At 35.4% G+C, this 26,954-nt stretch overlaps 1 protein-coding gene across 8 annotated transcripts in view; it reads left to right on the forward strand.

The window, feature by feature from the left end:
- The window catches only part of IMMP2L (inner mitochondrial membrane peptidase subunit 2), a 995,917-nt gene that overhangs the window by 315,155 nt on the left and 653,808 nt on the right, over positions 1-26,954 (forward strand). Inside the window, exon 6 of one of the 8 annotated variants that reach the window (XM_037836364.1) lies at positions 17,550-18,097. The exons of the other annotated variants lie outside the window; for them this stretch is intronic. The gene's annotated coding sequence lies outside the window, so the exon portion shown is untranslated. Of the gene's footprint in view, positions 1-17,549; positions 18,098-26,954 lie in introns of those variants that run through there. 8 annotated transcript variants of the gene reach the window in all.

Genomic DNA, 26,954 nt, shown 5'->3' on the forward strand with positions numbered 1-26,954 from the left:
TGTTTTAATAAACTTTACATGTGTTTCTGATGCATGCCAAAGCTTGAGAACCACTGGCCGAAGCAGTGAAAGGTAGAGGGAGAATAAAGTCCTAGTGCATAAGTATATTTTTATTATTTTATTCCAAAAGTATTCTTAGTTTGTGATAAACATTATTCTATGTTTGGCTGTTCCATCAGCCAGGCATATCTACAGACAATGTGGAAGTCTTGGCAAGAGTTATATGGTCCTCAGACTGTACTTTGCTTTGAGACTTTTAAAATTGCTCATGCAATTTAGGCACCCTTTTTAGAGATGCCATTCTACTATGTATAAGTAAAATCCAATTGTTATATCTTTCTAGAGGACCGAGGAAAAATGCTATGAGTAAGTAAATAATTAGATAAATACTTGTGCTTTCATTAAATGACGGTCTCTTAGGTCACACTTACAGTCTATAAATTACTGAAATATAAGTATTGTGTAGAAGTTACTTCAATTAAACTCTTTACCTCGGAAACTACTTTCTAAAGGGATGCTATTTGGTAAGCCTTTTAAAGTTGCTTTTGACAGATAATTTGCTCACATAATAGCATAAGGTTTCTTCTCTTGTGCTTCATACTACTTAAAGGAGAAAAAATATTTTTTTCCTTTATAATGAATTCTGATAAATTTATGAGATAATTGATGGACTATGTCTGCATAAAAACAATTTAAGTTGCTAAATACAATGCTCATGACAAATGGAATGCATTTAGACTCTTCTGTATAGGGATTGCATTCTGTCACTGTGTTCAAGAATAATACTGAACATTATGAAAAAATGAAAAGTAGATCAGTAGAAGAGGTTTCTTTAAGGCAGCACTGAAGTCTATTTATCATAATGGGAGGCAGGTAATGATAACTTTCACGTAATGGAAGCTATGCTATAGTACATTCCCTTGACACATTTTCTTTGAATGAAGTAAAGTAGTTTTTGTGAATAGAGGTAAACTAGCTTCCTCCTGTCCCCATTTATTGGGCTACATATTAGGCACTAGAAAAAGCAAATGGGTGAGTTTCAGATAAGTTGGGAAGATACACACACATACCAATGCACACAAAGATGGTGTGATAGGGATTGCACAGATTAACAATGTGCAAATTCTGAAGAATCATGCCTGAGCTGAATCTTGAAGGACAAAAGGAGTTTGCCGGTATGGAGAGAAGTGTTCTAGATTCAGGACACAGTATGTGCAAATGGCGAGTGCATGGAGGTGTTAACATGGCACATTTGGGGAAGTGCAGGTTGTCTAAGACAGTGTGGTCAGAGCATTAGGTGCATAAGGAGTAGCTGCAGCAGTGATGCTAGAGAAATAGGTAGATACATGATTGCAGACACCCTCCTGTGCAAAGCTAAGAAGTCTGACCTTTATGTTGAATACTTTGGGTTGTTATATATGGATTTTAAATAAGGAAGTCATATGCTCAGACTTGCATTGTAGACAGTTCACTCAGGCTGCACAATATTTGTTAGTATGTTGGAAAAGATAAGCCTGAGAGAGACATGAATGGCTCCCAGGTTTTGTCTTCACTAGAAATTTCTGTTCATCTTTCTGCCTATTTTTTCATTTTTCAAAACCAGTTTGATGCTTGTAAGGGGTATAGAATTGGGAAAAAGTTACAGGGAAGCATTGGTCAGACAGGTAGGAGGATAAGAAAAAGAGCATGGTTCCTAGAAATGTGGGTGACTCAGAAGTCAAGAGAGGGGAGCATTCCAAATAGGAACAAATGGCCAGCACTGTCAGATGTCAGGTAGAGATTAAGTAAGGGTAAAAACTATCTATTGGGTTTGACAGAAGGGAATGTCACTGGTCACTTGATGGCAGCAGTTTTGAGAGGGTTGTTTGGGACAGGCAGATGTGGGATTGCTGATGACTAAATAAAGGCTGAAGGATTAAAGTGGGAAATGTAGTTGTTATTTCAAGAAGCTGAACAGTAATGGAAAAAGGGACATAGGTTGGTAAGAAATGGGAATATGTGAGAGAAGTATTGTTAAATAGCAAGAGGCTGGAGATTTTTATGGGCTTAGGTAAAAGTGCAATAGGGAGGGAGAGATTAAAAATGTGTATGAGGGAATGGAATACAGTTGGAAAAAGGTCTCTGTGGGAGGTGAATGAATAGGATCCAGCACAAAGCAGGAAGCATTAGTGATAGAGAAGGATAAATGTGCATTCCCTGAGAGAAGGTATAGGTAGCCAAGGATGGTGCAGCTCTAGGTAAGTTTCTAAGTGGACTTTGCTTGTACACATTAGGCGAGCATTGCTTTGTGGTGTTGTTTGTATTGTGTCTGTCAAATGGGGTAGTGGGGCATAGCGGAATTTAAGTACATAATTCCATATTTTGGTAATATAATTCCATATTTTCTTAACTCTTCTTTTTATCATGTGAATATTGGTAATTGTTTATTTCTTGAAACTGTAATTTTAAAAAAACTACCATACATCAAAATTTATGTTTAATTTCATATGCAGCATAACACACTATGGTGTTAGCGATTGCATTCAATATCCTATATCTTCCAGAGATATTGCCTTTTAAAAAACCAATGTCTGTAGGAAGTAATATATAACATCTAGGAATAAATCTCAATAGGTAGAATATAAGACATCTTGGGGGGTGGTTGATGAGTGAGAAGATGGGGGCAGAGGCCTTCTAATTCTAAAGCAAATTTTATAAGTCACTGCCTTCTCTGTTTTTTGTTTTTTAGAATTATCATACTTAAGTATATTGATAATAAATTAATGAACTGAGATCATTTTTATGTAATGACTCATGAACTCAGAGATATGAGGGAATGATCATTGCTTAGCATTTCAATTTGTGGTCTATCTTGGAATCATATTTTAATTAACCCAGCCAACACCTTTGTGGATATGAAGTAATAGTTTCCCTGGAGAAGAGTAAGTAGAAAAAACCTAATATAACCTGAAAGTTTGAGAGAGAAAGAAAAAAGTTGCCCTTATCAAGTCTGTTAAAGATTGGGTTAAAGAGATGGCCCAAGGTTAAGAGTGTCCTGCTAAGCAGATGCCCAGTAAATCAGTGAGAGAATTGAGAGAAGAACATCTGAGCTTTTGGCCTCTAAGGGCACAGAGTCACTGTTTCCTTTGAGGCTATGTTTTTAATCACACTAAGTGACCTTGGGAGACAAGCGCTCCTAGCAGTGAAACAGATGGCATGCTTCCTCCATCGCCCTTCCAGCTCATGAGCCATCATGCTAATCAACTGGGATACAAATGTTAAATAATAGTGAGTTAGGATATGTTTAAATAATAGCAATGCATATTTTTCAAAACAATTTACAATTATTGTTATTACTCATTCCCACTAGCTAAAATTTCCCTAATTCTAAATCTATTGTGTTTCTTTTTGATGCTTAAAAAAAAAAGTCTGTCTGGTGAGACCATGCATAGTATGATGGCAAATTTATATTTAGATGGAAACAAGGTTATCAGTTAAATTGGGTAAGGTCCTATGAAAGTTTTTAGAACTATAGCATGTTAGTACTAAAAGGAATTTTGGAGGTTATGGGGAAATAAATTTATGATTGTGATTCTTAGACCAAACTCTTTATGAAAACCACCCAGATAACAGGATATTAAATCAGTTAGGGGTGGCCTTTGGGGAAACAAGCTTTCTGGAACATTGGAAAGCTAGGGCAGAGTGATTGATCAAGGACATCCAGGCTCTGACTCTGCTTTCTTCTCTGGATGAGACTGTGACCTTGCTCATGCCAAGTGTTACTCAAGAACTGTAAGAGCTGCTGTTTGTAAACATTCCTTTGAATGGAAGCCGGTCTATTACAGTTGAAGTTCTTTCTAGGTAAGCAATTTTAATCCCATGTATAAAAGGACATGGCATGGCAGGAATTTGGTTGTTTCTTAGATCCAGCAGGAACACTCCATATCTGACTAATTAAATTGGGAACTTAATCGAATCCTACAGTAGGCATGCATAGGCCCCCCTGAAACACATGTTTAATTAAGCCCTGATTTTACAGATGGGGGAAATGCAGTTTATGGAAGAAAAATGACTGCCTCAACTGATAGACATCAGTGTTAGAACTGGAGATAGAACCCAGGTCTGTTGACCCTTCCCTAATGCTATTATATGACAGCATGTGGTGTCGTGACTCAGAAAAGAAAACCCTGACCCCATGTTTTTTTTGTTAATGACAGTTTTTCAGTTCTTTTTTGCCTTCATTTATGCATTCATTCATTTTGTGAATATTTAGTAAGTACTTGCAATGGTAGGGACAGAGCAGTGAACAACACAGACAGAAGTTCCTGTGCTTATTAGCCTTACAGAATACTCAGGGAAGTCAGACAATAAACTAAAAACACAAATTATATTGTATGCTAGATGGTGGTAAGTGCTATGAAGAAAAATCAAGTGGAGAAGAGGCATGGGGTATGTGAGTGGGGTGTTGATTTGAAGTCGGGTAGTCAGGGAAGGTCTCACTGACTGGGTAGTCAATTGTTCACCTACTCATGTAGATTCTATGGATATGCCTACAAAACTTGTATCTTCCTTTCCATTTCCTTGAACAGAAAGCCTCCATTTTATCTCTTTTTGACTAAAGATGCACCCCCCCGCCCCACTCTCTCTTTCTCTCTCTCTCTCCCTCTGTCTCTCTCTTTCTCCCTTTCTCTCTCTTATATTTTAGGGCATATATTATCCTTCCTCCAGCCTAGTTTTCGAGAACTCAATCCCAGATCACAATACACCCCTTCTCTAAAATCTTCAGTGACTCCTCATTCAGTACAGCCCGGCCATCCACTCCCTCCCTGGAGGCCCTCATGCCACTTACCTCCCACTTCCTTCCTGCCTGGGCAGGCAACTTGCTGGTCCCCGAACATCCAGAACTTTCCCTCTTCTTGGTCTCTGCTTGTTTTTTCCCTCTTTTAGAGATACACTTCTACCATTTGAAAACTTAGCCATCCTTCAGAGTCCATCTCAAATGATGTGTATTCCATGAAATTTTTCCTGATCCCTCCCTGTGCCCTGCCCCCCGCCCCCAAAAGAAAAATATCTAGAAAGCCCCTTGAAGGTAAGAATTGTTTCTTAATCATCTTTTTTATTAGCACAGCTTCTGGCATAATTGTAGCTGCCTCATAAGGATTTGTTGAATCAAATTGAATGATATGTATCAGATTCCATTGAAATAAAAAATCTCAATTTGGGTTCAATATACTGCACAAGAAAAAGCAACCAAGGCATGGAGGTGGGTTGGTGGGGGGTAGTATCTAATAGTGTACATTTCTAACAGGAAGAAATTTTCAGTAATATACCTATTCTATGTTCAGGGACAGTTGGAGAGAGAATATACTCATGTAAATTTATGTGGGAAGCTGGCTGTCAGCTGAGCCATGTGGAAATGAATCTGCCTTAAATTGTTTTCTGCTAAAATAAGCAACCTTTTAGAAATGTTGTCTGTCTCTTTAGATTAGTACTGAATTATCCCACAGCTCTTTGAAGCTCATCAAGTTGATAATTGTTCCCAATGATCTGTAAACAAGCTTGCTTTAAACAATTACCCCTTTTGCTTATTTGTGCAGAAGACTCAGGTAACAAAGGATTGGGAGTTAATAGGGTCAATTCAGGCTATCAGTGTCCCCTCTTACTGGCTTCTGCCATGCTCGGTGCTGCGCAGCTGTAGGTACCAAAGACTTGCCTCTGGGAGATTTAGCCCATTGCACGTCCCTGATTCACATTTACTATGATCTAGGAGCTGCTTCTTCAATAGGGAACAGGGTCTGGAAATGGACGGCTGCTCCCACAGCCAGTGTCCCTGGCTTCAGGGTGGTGAGGCAGCCTCCCAGTTAGCCTCATGAATTTACCCTGGAAGCCAACCTCCCCATCTGATCTCTTTGACTAGTCAGTCAGCTTCTGTTCTGTATGTTTGGATTTCTGATTTATAGTCGATTCATGGTAGTGCTGGTAACCAGCTGAAATTCCGTATCCATAGGTTGGATACCTGCTGTGCAGAAACCTAAAAAAATCCCTGCTCAACCAAATAGTTTCTGCTGGGTGAGAATACCAGAGGTGTATTTGCCATGGGATTACATATAAACAAAACAAGACAAAACAAATGAAAAAAAAAAATCTCTGCTGTTTCTAGCAGAAATGGTTTGGAAGTTATCTTTCCTCTCCAGAGGACTCTGTTGGGCAAGGTCTTTGACTCAAATCTGAATCTGTCTTAGAGGGACGAGTCCTTTTAGTACAAGATCATTTTGATGGTAGGTGGACCCATTGCTGTCCTTATTTTCATAATAGACAGGATCTCATTTTAAGATCAAAGTAAAATACATAGCGAATTTTTTATGCTCTGAGACTTTGTTTAGGCTTTCTGTATTAATATGTTGGTATTTAAATTTAAGTGTTAATACTTTATTAGTTAGAAATGTAATTGTGGATTTTTCTTAAACTCTGAAGCTGAAGGAGAATCATGACTGAACTTACTGTGCTTGTGAATTTACTAGCACCCTAGCCAGAACTGCAGGAATCATTATTAGATATCTGAGATCTGTGTGTTCTACCCGTTAAACATCTCATCTGTTCTTATTAAGGTCATCAGTGATCTACATGCTGTTAAAGCTAATGAACAAATCTTAACCCTCATTTTTCTTGCCTGTCAGTCAAGATGATGCAGGTGATCACTTCTTGCTTGAATTACTTCTTTTCACTTGGCTTCCAGTGAAGCCATTCTTTCTTGGTTTTCCTCTGATTTCACTAGCCACTCCTTTGCAATCTTTTTTTGTTTGTTCTCTCTCTCTTTCCCATTTCTAGTTACTAGGGTTCCCCAGTGGTCAGTTCCTAGACTTCTTCTTTCACAACACTTTCTCGGTGATGTGATCCAGGCTCATGGTTTTAAATACCATCTCCCAAATTTATTTCCCTATTCCAGACTTCTTTCTGGAACTCCAGACTCATATATCCAAATGTCTACTTGCTTTCTCCATTTGGATATCTAATTAGATTTGAAGCCCAAATATCTATCCTATCCAACTTACTTCTTCTATGGTTTTCCCCATTTTGGTAAATGGTTATTTCGTCTTTCCAGGTATGCAGGCCAAACAATTGGGGTCATCCTTGACTTCTCTTTTTCTCATACTCCACATCCAGTCTGTCAGCAAATTCTGTTGGTTCTATCTTCAAACTATATCCAGCATACAGATACTTCTCACTACCTCAGCCTCTCCAAGCCACCGTCATCTTTCACCTACATTGTTATGACAGATTCTAACTGGTCTCCCTACTTCTACCCCCTCTATTCTTTTCTCAAAGCACCAGTCACAATTATCATGTCACTTATCTGTTCCAAACCCTTCAACTGTTTCACATTTCCCTCAGAGTAAAAGTCAAAGGCCTTACAATGACTTATATAGGGCTCTATATTCTCTAGCTCTTCATTTACCTCTCTGAATTCAGCTTTTCATGACTATTCTCCCAATCACAATGTCCCAGATACACTGGCTTCCTTCCTATTTCTCACTGAGCTAATGTACAGGATCAGATTGTCCAACCAGACAGCAAACATACAGGATAAAACCAACATAAATCAGAGACCTTGTCCTGTATCACATTTTACCAAATATTGTCAAGGATATGGGCAATAAAAAGACTGTGGGAGAAATCTCACATTGGATCTGTCTCAGAATAGATGAGGTCTCCATATGAGGGTCACAAGATTACCTCATGCAGCAGAAACATTTGAATTATGAAACATCTCCCACAGAGTTGTATTTCTACCTGATATTCTCCAGGGAGACATACCTCATACATCTTAGGTTGTATTTACTATTGATAATGCTTAGTTAGGGACATGATGCTATGGGCATTTCAGAGTAAGTTTCTTCCTTCAGGACAAGTATCATTAGTCTGTTTACCCAGAAGTCCAAGTGACAGGGAATTAGATAGAGTCACCTGCCTTTTCCATGCCCTCCCCGCACTGTGCTACCTCCCTCCCACCCACAATGCTTTCCTCTCAATCATACAAACACACACCTCCTGCAGAACCATTGTCCTTGTTTTTCCCTCTTATTGAAATGCTCTGAACCTAGATATTCTCATAACCTGCCCCTTCGCTTCCTTCACATTTTTACTCACTTTCTTGGTGAGACCCTCCCTGGTTAGCCTATGGAAGGTTTCAACCTCATCCCTAATACATTATCTTCTTTCTCTTTTTTCTCTCTGAAACACTTTATATTTTACTTATTCATCTTTATAGACTGTTTCTGCCATAAAAATGTAAGTTCCATGAGGGTAGGGATTTTTGTTCACTGTTACTCTTTGTGCCTAGAACCATACCTGGCCATGGTGGGTGCTCACTCTATATTTGCTGAATTCATTCCTGTCTTTTTATCCCTACTACCACTGCCTTGGTTGAGGGCCGTGCCATTTTTCAGTTACATTACTGCAGTTAACTCCTAACAGGCTTCTGGCATCTGCTTCCATGCAATCTTTCTAAAACTCAGATCTGGTCCTGTCACTTTCCTGCACAAAATTTTTCACTGCCTCCCCATTGCCTTTATTATAAAATCCATATTTCTTAGCACGGTGCCCAAGGACCTGCTTACCTCTTCAACCTCATTGTCGTCACTTTCTCTTTCATACTCTACATTGTGTGTGCCTTTTCCCCCCAAGGTCTTAATACATTTTGTTCCTGAATTTTTGTGCCTGAAATAACCTATCTGAACGATCTGAATAATTAGCTCCTTGATGATTTGTCCTAGGGCTCTTTCCTGGAATGTTTCACCTGACTTCCTGTAGTCTGTTTCAATTGCTTATTGCATTAGAGAAAACAATAATTTCATTGTATATTTCTCATAAAAATTACTATTCTTGTACATTTCTTTAAGTAACTCAATCCATTATGATTAAAATAATTGAGAGAGATTTCCAAGGTGTAGAAGAGTAATGTTACGAAAAGGTCCTTACAGTTAAGGACTTTCGCATTGCCTTATAGGTGTCACCCCAAAATATTTTGTCTTTATTGCTTCTTCGGTTAACAAAGTCTTTCTAAATTGAGTCCAAGAATGACTGATATTTTTATGCTCTGTAATGACTGGCCAAGGGGCTGGTGTAGGCTAATTTTTCTTCATAAAGCCAATAATTTAAATGGGATTTTTATAAATATGAGCCATTATATAGAAGATACAAAAACATGAGTGAACAAATGAAGGTAATTAGTGATTGACTGAAGGCCTTCCCTCTGCTTTGTGAACATCTTTTATATTTTACCCTTGACCTTCTCATTTTGAATCAATTCACCTTGTTTCTTCTCAGGTATGCAAGTAGTACTTTCTTGTGATCAGTCCACAGTTTGAGGAATGACATATTAACTGGTCTTTCACTATTTCTTCAAGTATCTTCTTTACTCAAATTTGCGAAAGAAGGAAGTATAAAGGAACAACTCTTAGTTATTGTTATTTTTGTGATGTTCAAAGAATTTCTTTATTAGTCTTCATGCAAAATTGGGGCATTTAGTAATTACACATCATTGTGCTAGGAAAGCATATCTTGCTTAATTACTGAATGAAATGTCCTTTGGAAAAGGGTGTTTTAAAGTTGTATAAGGATATATTTTGTACCTAATGTAATTGTTGCTATGTTGTATAAACAAATAAGTCAGTTTAAATAAGCTTATGATGAGTTTTTAATTTATGGAGAAATGAATCAGTAGGGCAAAGAGAGGTGCAAAGAATTTGTCTTGTATAATAATTGAAGAATCATTTGAGTAAAATCCCCAATGAACTAGCTTTTGTTGGACAAAAAGAATGCAATTATATTAAAAATTAATACTTCAGTGTAATATGAAACCAGTGCTGCCTAAATTGTTGTGTGCCAAATTAGGTTGCTGTAAACAATAACAAAATGGTTGGTTGTGCAAATGAAAGCACTGAGTTATTTAAACTTGCTGTAACATGTTTAATGAGATGCAGTGAAAGCAGAAAATGTTTAATTTAGTAACGGGTGACCTGAATCCATCTGTCCTACAGAATAATAGGCTTTGGACTAATTTTCAGTAAAACAAAATAACTGAATGTCTGTCCCTTTTAATATATAATGTTAACTATTTCATATTGTTTTTTTCCTTTTTTTTTTTTTTGTAAGGGAAATGATAGCTTTCAGGGGCAATTCCAGTAATGAATCATTTTAAGTAGAAAATTTATTTGTAAAATGAATGATCACTACCTTTCTCTCATTACATCTCCTGCCACTCCTTTGTGCCAATAATTTTGTTCTCTGAAATTTTTGAGTACTGTGTTTTAAAATTAGTGTCTGTTGATACTGTATTTGTGATGTCTTTGAAAATGTAGCCTCATGGAAAAGATAGTGTTCAATTTATAGTTTATGCTTGAGGTTTATTAGTTAGCTAATTATGGTATTTGCAGTGCTTTTTGAAAGGGAAGTTAGTCTCTCAGTATTGGTTCCCATTTTGATCATTGTAGGAAGAACCCCCCCCCCACACACAAAAAAAACAGTACAGTTGGTGGAAGTTATAATACTAGAGATGGAATTGCTATAGAACTGTCAGTTTCAATAGTCTACAGCTAATTGATATATTAACTTGGAATGTAGATTAAAATATAAAGAGTTTTTATATTTGGGTTTGGGATCATGGATAATTAAAAAAATTGAATGTTCATTGAATTACATTTGAGAAATACACGTATGTGTGCTATGTAAAAATTAGGTAAAGATTTGTTTCCAGAAGGAAAGTATACAAGTTAGATACACATTTGTATGTAACCTTTTTTTTTCTATTTTTTTTTTTGGGGGGGGGCTTGCCTATAAAATGTTAGTACTCTGAGGCACAGCAATTATCCAATAAGCCTGATATTATGTATGCAGATGGTTCACCTTGAGGATTAAAAAGAGCACTTTGAGTGCAACAGTAGGTAGTGAAATGTCCTATTTCAGAGAAGTTTCTCAACCGTGAAATAGCCTTCTTGTGTCCATTTGTTAACCAGATCAGAGATGGGTGAAACAAAAGTATTTGGTATTTATTATGGCCTATATTTGTAAAGTTCCCCTTTGCAAATTTGCATACATTCAGAGATTTTAGGATCCTTCCAGAATGCCTTAGGACTAACCATTTTACTTGTGATAAGCTATAAAACAACAACAAACAATTTCTGTCAAATAAAAATTAGTTAACTTGCTCTTCTGTACCTCTCATAGCCACCAAAGTAAAGTTTTAAAAACCTTTATAATTCAGAAATTTCTTCCAAGGAGGATATTTGCCTGGGTTGGGGTAGGAGTATACCTAACTAAAATCACAGGAAACTTGATGCATGAATTCTATGCCCTGGTCAGCTTACTAAGGGCCTCTACTAAGCTCATTTGCTTGTTTACATTACTTGCCTGAACTTTGGCCTAAATAATTCTCTGACTTCGGGTAAAACTTGAATGTAGCAGGTTTTAAGAGCCTTAATACACATTGATGCATATTTTGTGATTCTTAGGTAACAAAATCTGACCCCAATCAGTTATATGAACTTTCCTCTCCTGATTAAAGCTCTTCCAGGGATTCTCTCTCTCCTTGGAGCTCTGATGTTACTTCTGATGACCTTGGCCTGACCTTTCTCTCAGGGCTTTATTTTCTTCCAGTTCCCATGGCCACAGAATCACATCCAACTTTCTCTCACCTTTAAGTATTTGCATGTTTGTATTTGCATGTTCCCTTGCCTCCCTATCTAGGGTGCTGCCCAGCCCTTTTCCACCTGGTTTACACAACCTCCTCCCCCTTCCCTGGAAAGCCTTCCCTAAGGCTCACTTCTCTGAGACACCCCCTCCCTACCAGACCTCTGAGCTCCTTGAGACCTGGCTGGCACCTCTCCTCCCCCTCTCCCCCCACCCCCCACTGCACTCTCTTAACCTCAGTAAATAAATGGCTATTATGTTTTTTGGTATCATTTGCATGTCATAATTCTCACATATTGTTGAACTTTAGGTAGTTTACATTTTGGGGAACATTTCATTTTAGTGAATTTTTACTCCCCTGCCCCACCCCCATAAATACTCCGGGTGAAACATATATCATAATAAATTTTTATTGGATTGCCGTGAGTCTTATCTTCCAAATCCTATTTCTTACCTTATTTTCTACTTTTGAAAAAAAAAAATTGCAAACATTTGGAGCAATTAGAGGAAGCCCAAGCAATATAAATAACATTTGTAACTCATATTTTTTTTAATTAAAAAAAAACATTTTATATAGATACCAACTAAATTTAGTTCTCATAGGTAATGGCATGTCAGTTTTGGAAACTGGTAACTTTGTAAATGTCGTGTCCAGCAAGACACTAAGGTTTTAGAGTATGCAATAGAAGAAACCATTTTCTATGCCACAGGATTTAAAAATACCCCACAAGTTTATGTATCTGAAGCAATAGCAAAAGACATGTCTGAATACTTATCTGAATTTTATGCCAATGTTGCTAATCTTAAGTATACTCTTCATGAGTTCTCACATTTAGATTTTAGATATTTATAAAAACAAATTTAATGTTGACTTCAAGCCTAATGCAACATTGGTGCCACCTATTATTCAACAGAGGCTATTCCTTTCCTTCCCTGCCTTCCGTTCCAAATTACTCCCTTTGCCTTCCCCTTTTCCAGTGACTATTCCACTAGACTCTCTTTTCAAATTCTGTGGTAGCTATTTAAAATATACTTATGACAATATTTAGGGTGTATGGCAGCCCAGGGGTTGGAACCCCTCCTCCCCCACCTTTGGGAATAGGTTGGAGCCTTGAGCACGTAGAGTCCCGTGACCAGAGCACAGACATTGAAGGTCATTGAGCCTAATCACTGTTGGTAATCAACTTTTAGGAGACTCAGCTAACATTTCTCTGCAACCAAATCTAGAGAGGCTGTGCTGAAATAAACTTTCAGGAGACTCAGCTGAGGCTCCTTTGTAAACAAAGCTATTGAGGCGCTGCTGCACTATATAAGGCACTCCTCTTCCCCTTGTTTGTGTGGATCCTTCACTTCCTTTTCTCAACTCGCTGCTATTAGGAAAGATCCTCCTGTAAGTCAGTCCCTAACTAAAATTTATGGGAAACTTTTTGCCTGGCATGTTCTTTGGTCTTGGGGTTGAGTTGGGCTGCAGCAGGGTGCGTGTACCTCTGTGGTAGTAATTTCTATCTTGTGGAATCTATTTTCCAGGTCTGAGTTTATACTTCCCTTTTCAGAACTTTTTGCGTTGGGGTATTTATAGTAGACAGCCCCAACACACACATGAACTGACTTGTGCATGTGCAAGCATACTCAAACACACTTCACATTTGTTTGCTCTTGTTGGTTGCTGATTCTAGCTTTCTATGTACCACCAGCTGTGTCATACTGTTGCTTCACTTGAACTCATTTAGCACAGAAAGAATCCTGCATAAGGGCTTAGAAGAGAAAGGACCATGCTTCTTCATATTCCTGAATGACCTATTTTAAGAAGTGATAAGTGGTAAGATTTTGAGAAATGGTTTCCTCTCACTTGGTTAAATCAAATTCTGTTTCTCATTTCTGCTCATGTCACAGTTTTCATAGATATGATAGTGTTCCATTAGGAAAGAGGTGACTAGGTAGGCTTTAAGACAAGTTATATATTAGGGAATGAGACTCATGAAGAAAGAGGCACCCGAGTGGCACATTTTTAGTTGTAAGATGGAAGTTCAAGAGAAATATTAACATAAAAGCAAATGACTGTTTATATTCTTAGAAGAAGTTTGTAAGTATTTAGTTAAAATAACCACAAGAAGTAAATAAGGAGTTGAACCATTTACTTTTCTAAGGCATATCACATAGAATTGCAACCCAATTCATGAACAACTTTAGGTTCTGTTGTTGTGGAAATACTAATCCATCCAAGAATATCAACTTTAACAAATTGGGAATTTACTAGTTCAATGTGCATTCCTGTAGGTGTGCTTCAGTTATATCACAGTTTTTTTTTTTAATTCTCTAAGAATTTCAGATGGAGAACTACTAGTGATGGAGAACACATTCTGCATAATAAATGTTTCATAATTCAGCATATAGTAAATTGTTTACCTTCAGATATTTGGGTCACAAGAAAAGTATACAAAAAGAGAATTGTTATATGGCAGAAAAAAATAACTTAAGGTCCCTTTTGCTTCCCTAGTTAAACACAGCTTAGTAAATATAACAAATTATTTTTAAAATACCAATTATAGAGCACCAAATAATAGATAGTTTATAAATAATTGAGTCATAATGAAAGATAATAGTATTTGAGGTCCAAAACTTAGTTAAGAAATATTTTAAGTTATTTATCTTTTCCTCTTAGAAACATTTTAACACATTTCCTGTTTTTAGTCTCCCAAATTTGGTCTCTTGTAATCATCAGTCATGAGCTAATTGCGCTATAAGATTTGGTTGAGTTGAGGGAACGTTGGGAATGGTGTCTAACATGCCCAGCAATTCCGGGGTCCTGGAGGCCTTCATGAGGAAAGGGATTGTAAAAACGTCTCCAGCGAGCTTATTTGTGTGATACGAATGGCTCACTAGGTGAAGTTAAGTTGATGTGCAAAGTACATGGGTAGTTCAGGTTAGTGAATTTGTGCGTCGTAGCCCATTGGGTTTTTTACCACTCCAGAAAGTGCTTTTCCCAGTGTTCTTTAATTGGGCCCTGGGGTTGTGAAGTTCTGTGAGGCAGTTCCCTTTTGTTTTCTTTTATGCTCTGGAGTTGAAGCTGCGAAAGGCGGATTCATTTATTGTTTAGTTGAGAGGGAATGACTGCAATTCCAAAAACAAATTGGATTTCAGTTAGGAGTGCTTTGTCATAAATAATCTTGGAAGAGATTGGATTCTCTCCTCACTGATATACTTCAGCTGTGCGTTAAAATCACAGGGGCTAAAAGGATTGATTTATTGTTGAACTGAGTGATCACTGAGCAATGTACACCTGTCCTTGTTCTGCTCTATTGTTGCTGTCTCTATTTCCCTAAAGTGAATAAAGAAAAAGTTTATGATAAGGGAAACAAATATTCTATTTTCTGAATTATTCTTTTCATTTTACTCTCCATTAAAAAAATCAATTCTATGATGCACAACCCTCTCGGTGAATAGTTCTTCATGATCAGGAAAGAAAACCTATTTCATAGATTGGTTAAGGGCATGTTCCATGGTTGGGTCAGGGAAACAAATTTTTACATATACTATTAGGACGTTTTAAGTTTTAACAACATGTTTCTGCTAGAGGTCATGAATACTTTAGCAATACCTGCAAATACCTCTTTTCATTGACTATAAAAAGGTTTTTCCCTCATTAAAGTGTATTTCATTTATTTCAAGTTATTCAGTTCTATAAATCATCCTAAGATGTAAAAAACTGAGTATTTTTCTCCTCGGTGGGTTACGTGTCTGTGATGGCCAGGGTAATAATTTGACTGCCAGGACAATGCACTTATCTGAAGTAGAAGATAAACCTTGTTCTGGATGATCAATTTACCCTAGGCAACATTGATTATATTTGCAGTTTTCTATAAAGAGCCTACAATCAGGTTAAATGCAGTAATTCTATATTCTGGGTCTTCTGTGATGTCTAAAGATAAAAGTTAAAGTATACCAGACATATGGCTAGACCCTGGGTACGTAACAAGTAGCACTTTGTTTCCTTGATTCAAACAATGTTGCCATGGTCAGTTATACTGATGGGTAAGAATCATTCCATGCACAGGTTTGTCCTTCCCAACTTGCTATTTTTCAACCCTTTTTTTTTTCCTGATAGATGCTTGACATATGTTATTTAATTTTAATTTGGAGTGAATATTACTTCCATTTCAGCAGATGAGAGATCTAACAGAACTGTTAAATAACTTGCCCTTGAATCACATGAGTAAGTCATAGAGCTGTAATTCATCTCAATGTCTGTCTAGTTCCAAAACTTACATATTTTCATCTCTGCCTGTTTCTCCCTCTTAAGTATGAATGAACTTTTTTACAAAGCAAATAATATTTTAAATTTTGTTACATAATAGAAATAGTGGTGAATCTGTTTTTAGAGTGACTTTTTTCACAAAGGTTTATTTTTAACTTTGGTTTATTGTATATTATTTTCTTTAAGCACACCCATAATGACTTGGAGTGTATTTACAGATGTTTTATATGGATGTAATTGTTGATAATATTCAAGATTATATTAAATTAATATTTTTTAGAAAATAAGACTAAGTATTTGCATAATTCAAATATTAAAAACATAAGATATTGTTTCCTTAGGTTTTACAAAGAAAGTGGTCATGACACTGTAGACTTTGCCTTTGTTCAGTGTCCTCATTTATTATTATTGTACCATATGTGATTTAGGTGCCTTGTAGTTTGTATTTTAAAAACATTCAGTATTTATAGCAACTCAGTCTTTCTTAGACACATGACCTGACTAGGTCTGATATTTAATGCGATGTTGGTAATCAGAGCAGTGTGGCAGAGAGTTAAGTGTGACATTGGAATGAGAATGATAATGTTTAATTTTTCTGACATCAGACTACTATGCTTTACAGAGAAATTTAGCAAAGGTAATTGGAAAGACTACCAATATAAATTAGGTCAATAGCCTAGACCTTAGAGTATCAGCCTTTATGACAGTCTTGACAGCAACACAAATCTGTTAAAAGAAAATGGAACTGTCTCAGACATGAAATAATGGGACTGTCATAGATATAACATGTTGTAGAGTTTTTCCTCTTAATTACCATATCAGAACAAAACTGTTTTTTGCAGCTGGTCCTTCTTCATTTTCATTTACCTTGACTAAATCTCACATCTAGGGGGTTTGAAACATGACAGACAACAGGTGTGAATCTGTATCTTATAACTGACTGCAGTTTCCCTCCTTTCTTTAAAAATTGTCTGTTGTAAATATCTGTAACGCTAATAAAGACAGTCTTTTTTTCTTATGTGTAAAATGCTTTGCAAACCATGGTTATATTATATGTTTGAATGAAATCACAAACTTAAATAAGTCAGGTTATTAAATTACTCTTGCTTGAAGAAGAGATTTAAAGGAATGATGAGTTTCAGTCGGTTTAAGTACTGCTGAAAAGCAGCCATTCATTATGACCTAATGTGACATTGATTTTTGAGTGGAAGAAATGTAAATGTAACAGTAACTGTGTATCCTTAAGGAAACATTCTATGTTATTGATACACTTTGTTTCCTTAAAAGCCACTACCAAAACTTTACTCAAATTGAATTTTGATTGTGCTGAGGAAATCTACTAAAAACATTTATTATTTTGAAAATAAGATGGGAATTTGAAACTATTACCTTAGCAATTATTTGTACCACTCTTCCTTAAGGACAAAAGGTGTTTTATTACAGACAAGACCTCTTTTCATAGGCAGAAATTACAAAATATCACATAATTACATTTAGGAAGAACACTTATTTATTGTACATATTAAATAGACTTGATTAAATGTCTTACTTATTGTACAGATTAAATAGCCTATAGAAACGAAATCAGTTAATTTGGCTCATTTTTTTTACCTTATATTTTCTACAGTGATTACTGCTCCCATTTACTTGCCGAATTGATGGGAATTGGCAGTGAAAAATAAGCTGTTGAGAATATGAGAGAAGATTTCACACAGTAGCATCAAAGTTAAAGAGATTTCAAAAAGAATTTGTCTAATCAGTTTGATATTCTGCATCATGACCTTGTCTATTATCTATTATAGTAAACTAGATCTAATCTAAGAACCCTACTTTAAGAGAGAGTGTTATTTTTGGTTTTGAGATTTTGATAAAATGGTAGATTTATCCAAGAAGGTGTTTGTATTTCTTTCATATTTTCTCTTTGTCTTGTCACTAAGTGTGAGAATGTTAGATTCAAATTTTATTAAAAGTTTGTAAAAATTCGCAATGGTACAGTGTTCAATTAGCATAAATTAGACCACCTTGAGATTAGTGCCTTGATGATTGAATGCTGGCATTTGAGTTCAGATCATTCTGAATGTTATACATAATCAAGTACATGTGTATGGAATATAAATGAGGGAGGTAATTTCAGGAGAAATAAGTAATATTTACTTACAACTGTAGCTTGGAATATGAAAACACATCAAGATTTGTAGGATATAGCAAGAATAGTACTTAGAAGGAAATTTATAGTACTAATTATATTAAAATGACCATTGTACTACATTACTTAAAGTTACCAGTTGTTAATTGTCCTTTAGTATTTTTCCAAAACAGTTTCTCTCTGTGGGGACAAATTTTAGCTTTGGAGTAAATATAGTATTTAATTAGCAAAATGGCAATGGCAAGCTGGCTACAGAGTAATTGGTGTATAAAAATTATATTCTACAAGATTAATGCACATAAGTCAGTAATGTTTCTATATGCTAGAAATGAACAAACTGAAGAGACACTCAAGAAAAAGATACCATTTTCAATAGCAACTAAAAAAATCAAGTACCTAGGAATAAACTTAACCAAAGATGTAAAAGACCTATACAAAGAAAACTACATAACTCTACTAAAAGAAATAGAAGGGGACCTTAAAAGATGGAAAAATATTCCATGTTCATGGATAGGAAGGCTAAATGTCATTAAGATGTCAATTCTACCCAAACTCATCTACAGATTCAATGCAATCCCAATCAAAATTCCAACAACCTACTTTGCAGACTTGGAAAAGCTAGTTATCAAATTTATTTGGAAAGGGAAGATGCCTCGAATTGCTAAAGACACTCTAAAAAAGAAAAACGAAGTGGGAGGACTTACACTCCCTGACTTTGAAGCTTATTATAAAGCCACAGTTGCCAAAACAGCATGGTACTGGCACAAAGATAGACATATAGATCAATGGAATCGAATTGAGAATTCAGAGATAGACCCTCAGATCTATGGCCGACTGATCTTTGATAAGGCCCCCAAAGTCACCGAACTGAGCCATAATGGTCTTTTCAACAAATGGGGCTGGGAGAGTTGGATATCCATATCCAAAAGAATGAAAGAGGACCCCTACCTCACCCCCTACACAAAAATTAACTCAAAATGGACCAAAGATCTCAATATAAAAGAAAGTACCATAAAACTCCTAGAAGATAATGTAGGAAAACATCTTCAAGACCTTGTATTAGGAGGCCACTTCCTAGACTTTACACCCAAAGCACAAGCAACAAAAGAGAAAATAGATAAATGGGAACTCCTCAAGCTTAGAAGTTTCTGCACCTCAAAGGAATTTCTCAAAAAGGTAAAGAGGCAGCCAACTCAATGGGAAAAAATTTTTGGAAACCATGTATCTGACAAAAGACTGATATCTTGCATATACAAAGAAATCCTACAACTCAATGACAATAGTACAGACAGCCCAATTATAAAATGGGCAAAAGATATGAAAAGACAGTTCTCTGAAGAGGAAATACAAATGGCCAAGAAACACATGAAAAAATGTTCAGCTTCACTAGCTATTAGAGAGATGCAAATTAAGACCACAATGAGATACCATCTAACACCGGTTAGAATGGCTGCCATTAAACAAACAGGAAACTACAAATGCTGGAGGGGATGTGGAGAAATTGGAACTCTTATTCATTGTTGGTGGGACTGTATAATGGTTCAGCCACTCTGGAAGTCAGTCTGGCAGTTCCTTAGAAAACTAGAGATAGAGCTACCATTCGATCCAGCGATTGCACTTCTCGGGATATACCCGGAAGATCGGAAAGCAGTGACACGAACAGATATCTCCACGCCAATGTTCATAGCAGCATTATTCACAATTGCCAAGAGATGGAAACAACCCAAATGTCCTTCAACAGATGAGTGGATAAATAAAATGTGGCATATACACACGATGGAATACTACGCGGCAGTAAGAAGGAACGATCTGGTGAAACATATGACAACATGGATGAACCTTGAAGACATAATGCTGAGCGAAATAAGCCAGGCACAAAAAGAGAAATATTATATGCTACCACTAATGTGAACTTTGAAAAATGTAAAACAAATGGTTTATAATGTAGAATGTAGGGGAACTAGCAGTAGAGAGCAATTAAGGAAGGGGGAACAATAATCCAAGAAGAACAGATAAGCTATTTAACGTTCTGGGGATGCCCAGAAATGACTATGGTCTGTTAATTTCTGATGGATGTAGTAGGAACAAGTTCACTGAAATGTTGCTATAGTATGTAACTTTCTTGGGGTAAAGTAGGAACATGTTGGAAGTTAAGCAGTTATCTTAGGTTAGTTGTCTTTTTCTTACTCCCTTGCTATGGTCTCTTTGAAATGTTCTTTTATTGTATGTTTGTTTTCTTTTTAACTTTTTTTTTCTTTCAGTTGATTTGAAAAAAGAAGGGAAAGTTAAAAAAAAAAAAAAAAAGAAAGAAAAAAGACAAACAAGGAAAAAAAAAAAAAAAAAAATGTAGTGCCCCCTTGAGGAGCCTGTGGAGAATGCAGGGGTATTCGCCTACCCCACCTCCATGGTTGCTAACATGACCACAGACATAGGGGACTGGTGGTTTGATGGGTTGAGCCCTCTACCATAAGTTTTACCCTTGGGAAGACGGTTGCTGCAAAGGAGAGGCTAGGCCTCCCTGTATTTGTGCCTAAGAGTCTCCTCCTGAATGCCTCTTTGTTGCTCAGATGTGGCCCTCTCTCTCTGGCTAAGCCAACTTGAAAGGTGAAATCACTGCCCTCCCCCCTACGTGGGATCAGACACCCAGGGAAGTGAATCTCCCTGGCAACGTGGAATATGACTCCCGGAGAGGAATGTAGACCCGGCATCGTGGGATGGAGAACATCTTCTTGACCAAAAGGGGGATGTGAAAGGAAATGAAATAAGCTTCAGTGGCAGAGAGATTCCAAAACGAGCCGAGAGATCACTCTGGTGGGCACTCTTATGCACACTTTAGACAACCTTTTTTAGGTTCTAAAGAATTGGGGTAGCTGGTGGTGGATACCTGAAACTATTAAACTACAACCCAGAACCCATGAATCTCGAAGACAGTTGTATAAAAATGTAGCTTATGAGGGGTGACAGTGGGATTGGGAATGCCATAAGGACCAAACTCCACTTTGTCTAGTTTATGGATCGATGTGTAGAAAAGTAGGGGAAGCAAACAAACAGACAAAGGTACCTAGTGTTCTTTTTTACTTCAATTGCTCTTTTTCACTCTAATTATTATTCTTGTTATTTTTGTGTGTGTGCTAATGAAGGTGTCAGGGATTGATTTAGGTGATGAATGTACAACTATGTAATGGTACTGTAAACAATCGAAAGTACAATTTGTTTTGTATGACTGCGTGGTATGTGAATATATCTCAATAAAATGATGATTAAAAAAAAAAAAAATTATATTCTATATTTTGAATTTCTTAACTTTTACATTGGGACTTCCATTAGTAGACTCTTTGTTAAAATTTTACAATAATCAGATTATTGGTGGTTAGTTTTTTAAACTATTTTGTATAATTTGAATATTGATTTCAGAATTGTCTTCTGTTACCAATTCACACTATTGATGCTGGCACTACATGCCAATAAAATACATTTAAAATTCAAAATTTAAAAATTAGTAGTTTTTACTTCCTGAATAAATTAATTATTGGTGATTTTTGCTCTATTTAGTCTAATTTTTGGATAGCTTTTCACATTATGCTTGTCTTTTTTCATTTATTTAATTCTAGAAATCATCTCAATGAAATGATCATATAGTTAATTGGTCAAATACCATTGACTCCATTTGGCTATTTCCCTAAATTCTGACTTTCCTTTAGATATTAGAGACTATCTTGTGCCTGGCATTATTACAAAGGGTGATTGAAGGTGTTTATTTCATAGAGTGATATTTGGCATTTTAAAAATGCGGATCACAGTCTCTTTTAACATACAAAATAGAATAATCAATCACAAAACTATTTAGACTAATAAGCTATAGTTTTAAATATTAGGGTATATGTGTTTTAATCATTCTATATAGGGCTAACGTATTTTAAAAAGTGGTTAACTTCTTTACATTCATTGAATGTAATGTATAGCATTGAAATTTACATTCACTCAGCAAACATTTATACATTCAGCAAACATTTATTTGGCAGTTAAGATGTGTCAGGTTTAGTATTGTCAGTGAGAATACAGACATGAAAGAAACAGATCCTGTCCTCAAGCAGGATCTTGCCCAGTGGCGGCGGTATGATGCAAAACAGAAATTGCGTACAGTGAGATGTGTGCTAATATGGAATTATAATCAGACTGCTTTGGAAGCCCAGATTAGCAACATCAATATAGCCTGTTGAATAAGGTAAGTCCTTCCCAGAGGAGTTGACTCTTTGAGAAGGGAATTCCAGGCAGGGAGAACAATAAGTGTTCAGAATTGTTGGCTTACAGGGTGTATGAATTAGAATCAGCAGACAGGAAAGTAAAGGTAGCAGAGATCAGTTAGAAAGTTTAAATTTTATCCTACATGCAATGAGAAACCATAGAGTGAGTGACATAATCAAATTTTCATTTTAGGACTGTCATTCTGAAAGCATTGTGTAGGATGAAATGGAAGAATAATAGGTGACTGGGAAGAATGGTTTTCAGAGTAATTGGTCAATTCTTTTTTATTTCAATTCAGAAAGTCCAATACAAGATGGCTCACCAATAACAAAAAAAAGTATTAATTTGAGAAATTGAAATTTCCAGAAATAGATCCAGCCAAGTTCAGGACCCATCTGCCCAGTCCATCTTTGGTGAATGTATTGCCTTAACATGGAGTTTGTTTCTCTCCAGGTGGTGGCTGTTGAGCTCACATATCATTAAGAAATGTGCTCACTTTTTAAAAAAATTTCTCCCCCAAATAAGTCAACATAGTGCATTAATAAGGAAACATATATGCATTTCTGTGGGATTTCTTGACTGTTTTTATTGGTGTTTGTAAATTTTTAGATTGAAAATTCTTTGTTTCACACATTCTTAAGTACTTCTAGGTTTATAAATACAAATATAATGGCAAAAATTCTGTATCTTCACTTTTCTCTGAAGTTCATAAGAAGGTTAATTTTGTTGGTGTCATGTAAATTCACGTTACTTGTCTATACTTGTTGAAAAACTTAGCTGTTGAAATACTACACATATTTATTCATTTAGTACACATTTATTGAGCACTTCTTTTGCATCATATGTGATATTTAATTTTGTGTGTATGAAAGTAATTTTATTTAGTAGAGATTTTTATTTTTGAGAACTCTTTTCCTGTTTTCCAGTTTGAATTGTCTTAAAATTCAGATTGACTTCCTAGAGAGCACACTGAATTTGGCAGTAGTCCTTATAGAAAAAAATATTATACTTGACAGTTGTATCATATATTCCTTGAGATATTCTCAGTGGAGTGTTTCGGTTATTTTTAAAATGCTTACCCTTAGAGAACTTTTTTTATGGAGATTGTAGTTCTGTAGTTTACTGTATTTTACTGCAGCTACTGAGTCATCATTCATATATTCACTCAATCAATAAATAAATATTTACTAAGCCCCTAACATATAGTAGCTCTTGGTCGATAAAATAAGACATGGATATTTGCCCTCACTGGGCTTTGACTGTATTGGAGAAGGCAGGTATTATAAACAAACAAACATACTAAATTGACAACTCATATGAAGGAAAGAAATAGTATGTTACGATAGAAAATAAAAGAGCCCGCATGCTACGTTAGAGTGAATACGTAGGGAGAGAGTTATTGGAGATGGAAGGTTCAGTAAAGATCTGATGGGTACTTAGGAGATATTTAGCCTGGTAAAGATTTGGGAGAAAAGCCTGAATAAATACCCTAAGGAGGGAAAGAGCTGGACTTTTCAGAAGCATCAAAGAAGACCTGCATGGCAGTTAAAAATAAAGGCTAAAGTTGTACAAGATGGGGTTTTGCTATTTGATGGTTTCCATTTTTTCAAAAAATACGAGGTAAGGTTTGTTAAGTAATCATGCATTCATTACAGTAATAGAAAATGTATAATAGTATAAAATAGAATAATTCACTTTAATCTTTTAAAAAAATGGAGACAAATCAATGTTATTATTGTTTATTTTCAGTTATTAAGTACTTAGAAAGATGGACAGACCAAGTAATCTGATTGCTACATATAAATTTGACATCTAAAAATTCTTGATTCAGTATTATGTATGTTTTTATTTGTATATACACACATACCTACATATATACACACACACCATTTACTTATTTAGCTATTGTTCTTTAAAGACTTCTTACGTGTATTGTTGATTAAAGTGTTTCGAAGAAATCTCTATTAAAGACAATATGTATATTCCACATTCTCTTTAAAAAACCAGACTGGTGTGAAGTTCCACTTCTCCTTTTTTGAGTTATCTTCTTGGAAAATGAAAACCACATTCTTTTTCAAGATTTATGTTCTAATCAGCAAAAGTGAAACAAAAGACATTTACCTATAGGTTTTTGTATATCTACAAGTGTGATCACTTCAGGGAACAGTGGAAACAGTGGTAACAATGATCTTTGAACTAACAATATGATTTAAATATTTTTGTCTAAATGAGCTGCTGGAAGCATATTTTTCATTTGTCACTTGGGAAATTCCTTTTGTATTTCATTGTCTAAAACTATCACATTTGTATCGGTGAGATCATACGCTATTTGTCCTTTGGTGTCTGTCTTATTTCACTCAACATGATATCTTCAAGGTTCATCCATGTTGTGTATATCAAAACGTCATTCCTTTTTACAGCTGGTTAATATTCCATCGTATGTATATTACCACATTTTGTTTATCCCTTTATCAGTTGAAGGATGCTTGGGTTCCTTCCATGTTTTGAAAACTGTGAATCGTACTGCTATAACATTACAGATATCTGTTAGAGTCCCTGCTTTCAATTCTTTTGGCATAAAATATCAGCATTAACCCATAAACATATTCTTTTTTCTTTTTTTTAACCACTTTATCAGATTAGTCAAATAGACATTTACCTGAATTTGGAAGGAATGAAAAAGATGTTTAAATTTTATTATGGGGAAAGGTTAAACAGATCCTAAAAGTGTTACCATATTGGTGAATCTTCTATTTAAGTTCTTCATCCACTTGAGAATTAATTTATTTTAAAAGTTTTATTTAGGTCTTTTATCATTATTGTGATTACTAATACATTTGTATTGAACTTGTTTCTACAGTGTTACTTTTTTATTTTGATTTTTCTCATTTTTCTATGCTTATTTGCTCCTTTTTAATCTTTTTTTTAGTAAATGAGGCTTATTTTTGTTATATATGTGTATGAACATTTTAACTCTATTTCTATACTTTTAATGGGTTTCTTGATCTTTTGCTATACTTATTTTACTTAACAATATATAAATTTAAAGAGTATCCTAATCCAATCAGCCGTACTAAGACCTTAGAAATTTTAGCTTGGATCACCTTCTCTCACCCTCAAGTAAAATGCTATCATCGTCTATTATTTTTGCTTGCTTTATCAAAGTTCACAAATTCTATATTGTTATTTTATAAATTTTTCTTAGATTTATATATAAATATACCATTTTATTTGTTCACCATTTCTTCCTGCATATAAACTATTTCATTCATTGTTATTTGTAAGTGTTTTTATTTCACTCACTTGAGTTCTTAGATATATAATTCTAAGTCATGGGTTATTTTCGCTCAACACTTTAAAGATATCATCCCACTTTCTCTTCCACTGTTGCTATTAAGAATCTACAGTCAGTGTAATCATCACTCATTTGTTGGTAATCTGTATTTTCTTTCAGCTGTCTTTTTGATTTGTTATTTGTTGTTGATGTTGTGCAGTTTTTATAAGTTGTGTCCAAGCACGGAATTCTTTTTTACTTATCCAGACTCAGTTGCGTTATTCTTACTAACTCCATAGATTCGTATTTTTCTGTTTCATAGGAACCTTTAGACTGAGGCAATATTTTACTCACTCATTTATTCCACAAAATATTTATTGATGACATTTATTTTCTTTACAGCTGAACTATGAAGTCTATTTACTGTTTTGTAAATTATTTAACACCTTTATGAGTTTATTAATAACATAAAAAATACTGTCTTGAAAATACAGATAAAATAAGTATTTCATCTTGTTGATTTTTCTTCTGTATTTCTTCCTTTTTAAATCTCTGTTTCCCAAATTCTTGGGTGCTCTAGTGTATGGAAGACCTTGCTATTGTTAGAATTGATACTAGAAGATACTGAAAGAAAGGAACTATTTATAAGACAAAAAGACAAAAAGCTGTCCTTCACATTTATTAAATTGGTTGTAGAAATGATGTAGAAACTGAGCACTTGCTGCCCCATTTTCATGATTAAAACAAATACCCCAAGCACACATTTCTTTTTCTAAGCCATCATAACAAATAAAGATGCTGTTGGCCCAGCAATTCATTATTGTTTGTTTTCTATTTGGTGCAATTCAACAAGGTTTTTTTGTGGTTATGACTGGGAGTTTATTAAAGCTCTTAAGTCCCTGTTGTTTCATAAAACTTAAAATAAACTGCTTGCTAGCCCATACCACACTGTCCAAGTTCTTTTTGAAACCAAATTTTGAAACCAAATTTTGAAACCAAACTTTGAAACCTGTTGAAACCAAAACTTGTCATGTTGGCAACTCTAACAAATACGACTGATTGATAGTAGAAAAGTTCTTCTAATATCATTCCAAGGTACTGATTTACTTGAAGTGTCATAAATACCACTCTGGATTAATTTTGGAATGGGCTACCGTGTGATAATTTTTTCTTGAAGATGGTAGAAATCTAAGAATGTTTTATTGATAACTTTTTAAATGTAGAAGGAGATATCTGTGACAAACTTATGTACCGAGCACCATCCGTTTGTGTGCTTGCAATATTAGCAGTGATTTATTCCTGGCTTACAGAATTATGAGAGCAGCTTTATTGACTGTTTCTCCTTAGTTTTTGTCTTTATAGGCACT

The sequence above is a fragment of the Choloepus didactylus genome, chromosome 5 (assembly GCF_015220235.1).
Source record: "Choloepus didactylus isolate mChoDid1 chromosome 5, mChoDid1.pri, whole genome shotgun sequence".
NCBI classification, from domain to species: domain Eukaryota; kingdom Metazoa; phylum Chordata; class Mammalia; order Pilosa; family Megalonychidae; genus Choloepus; species Choloepus didactylus.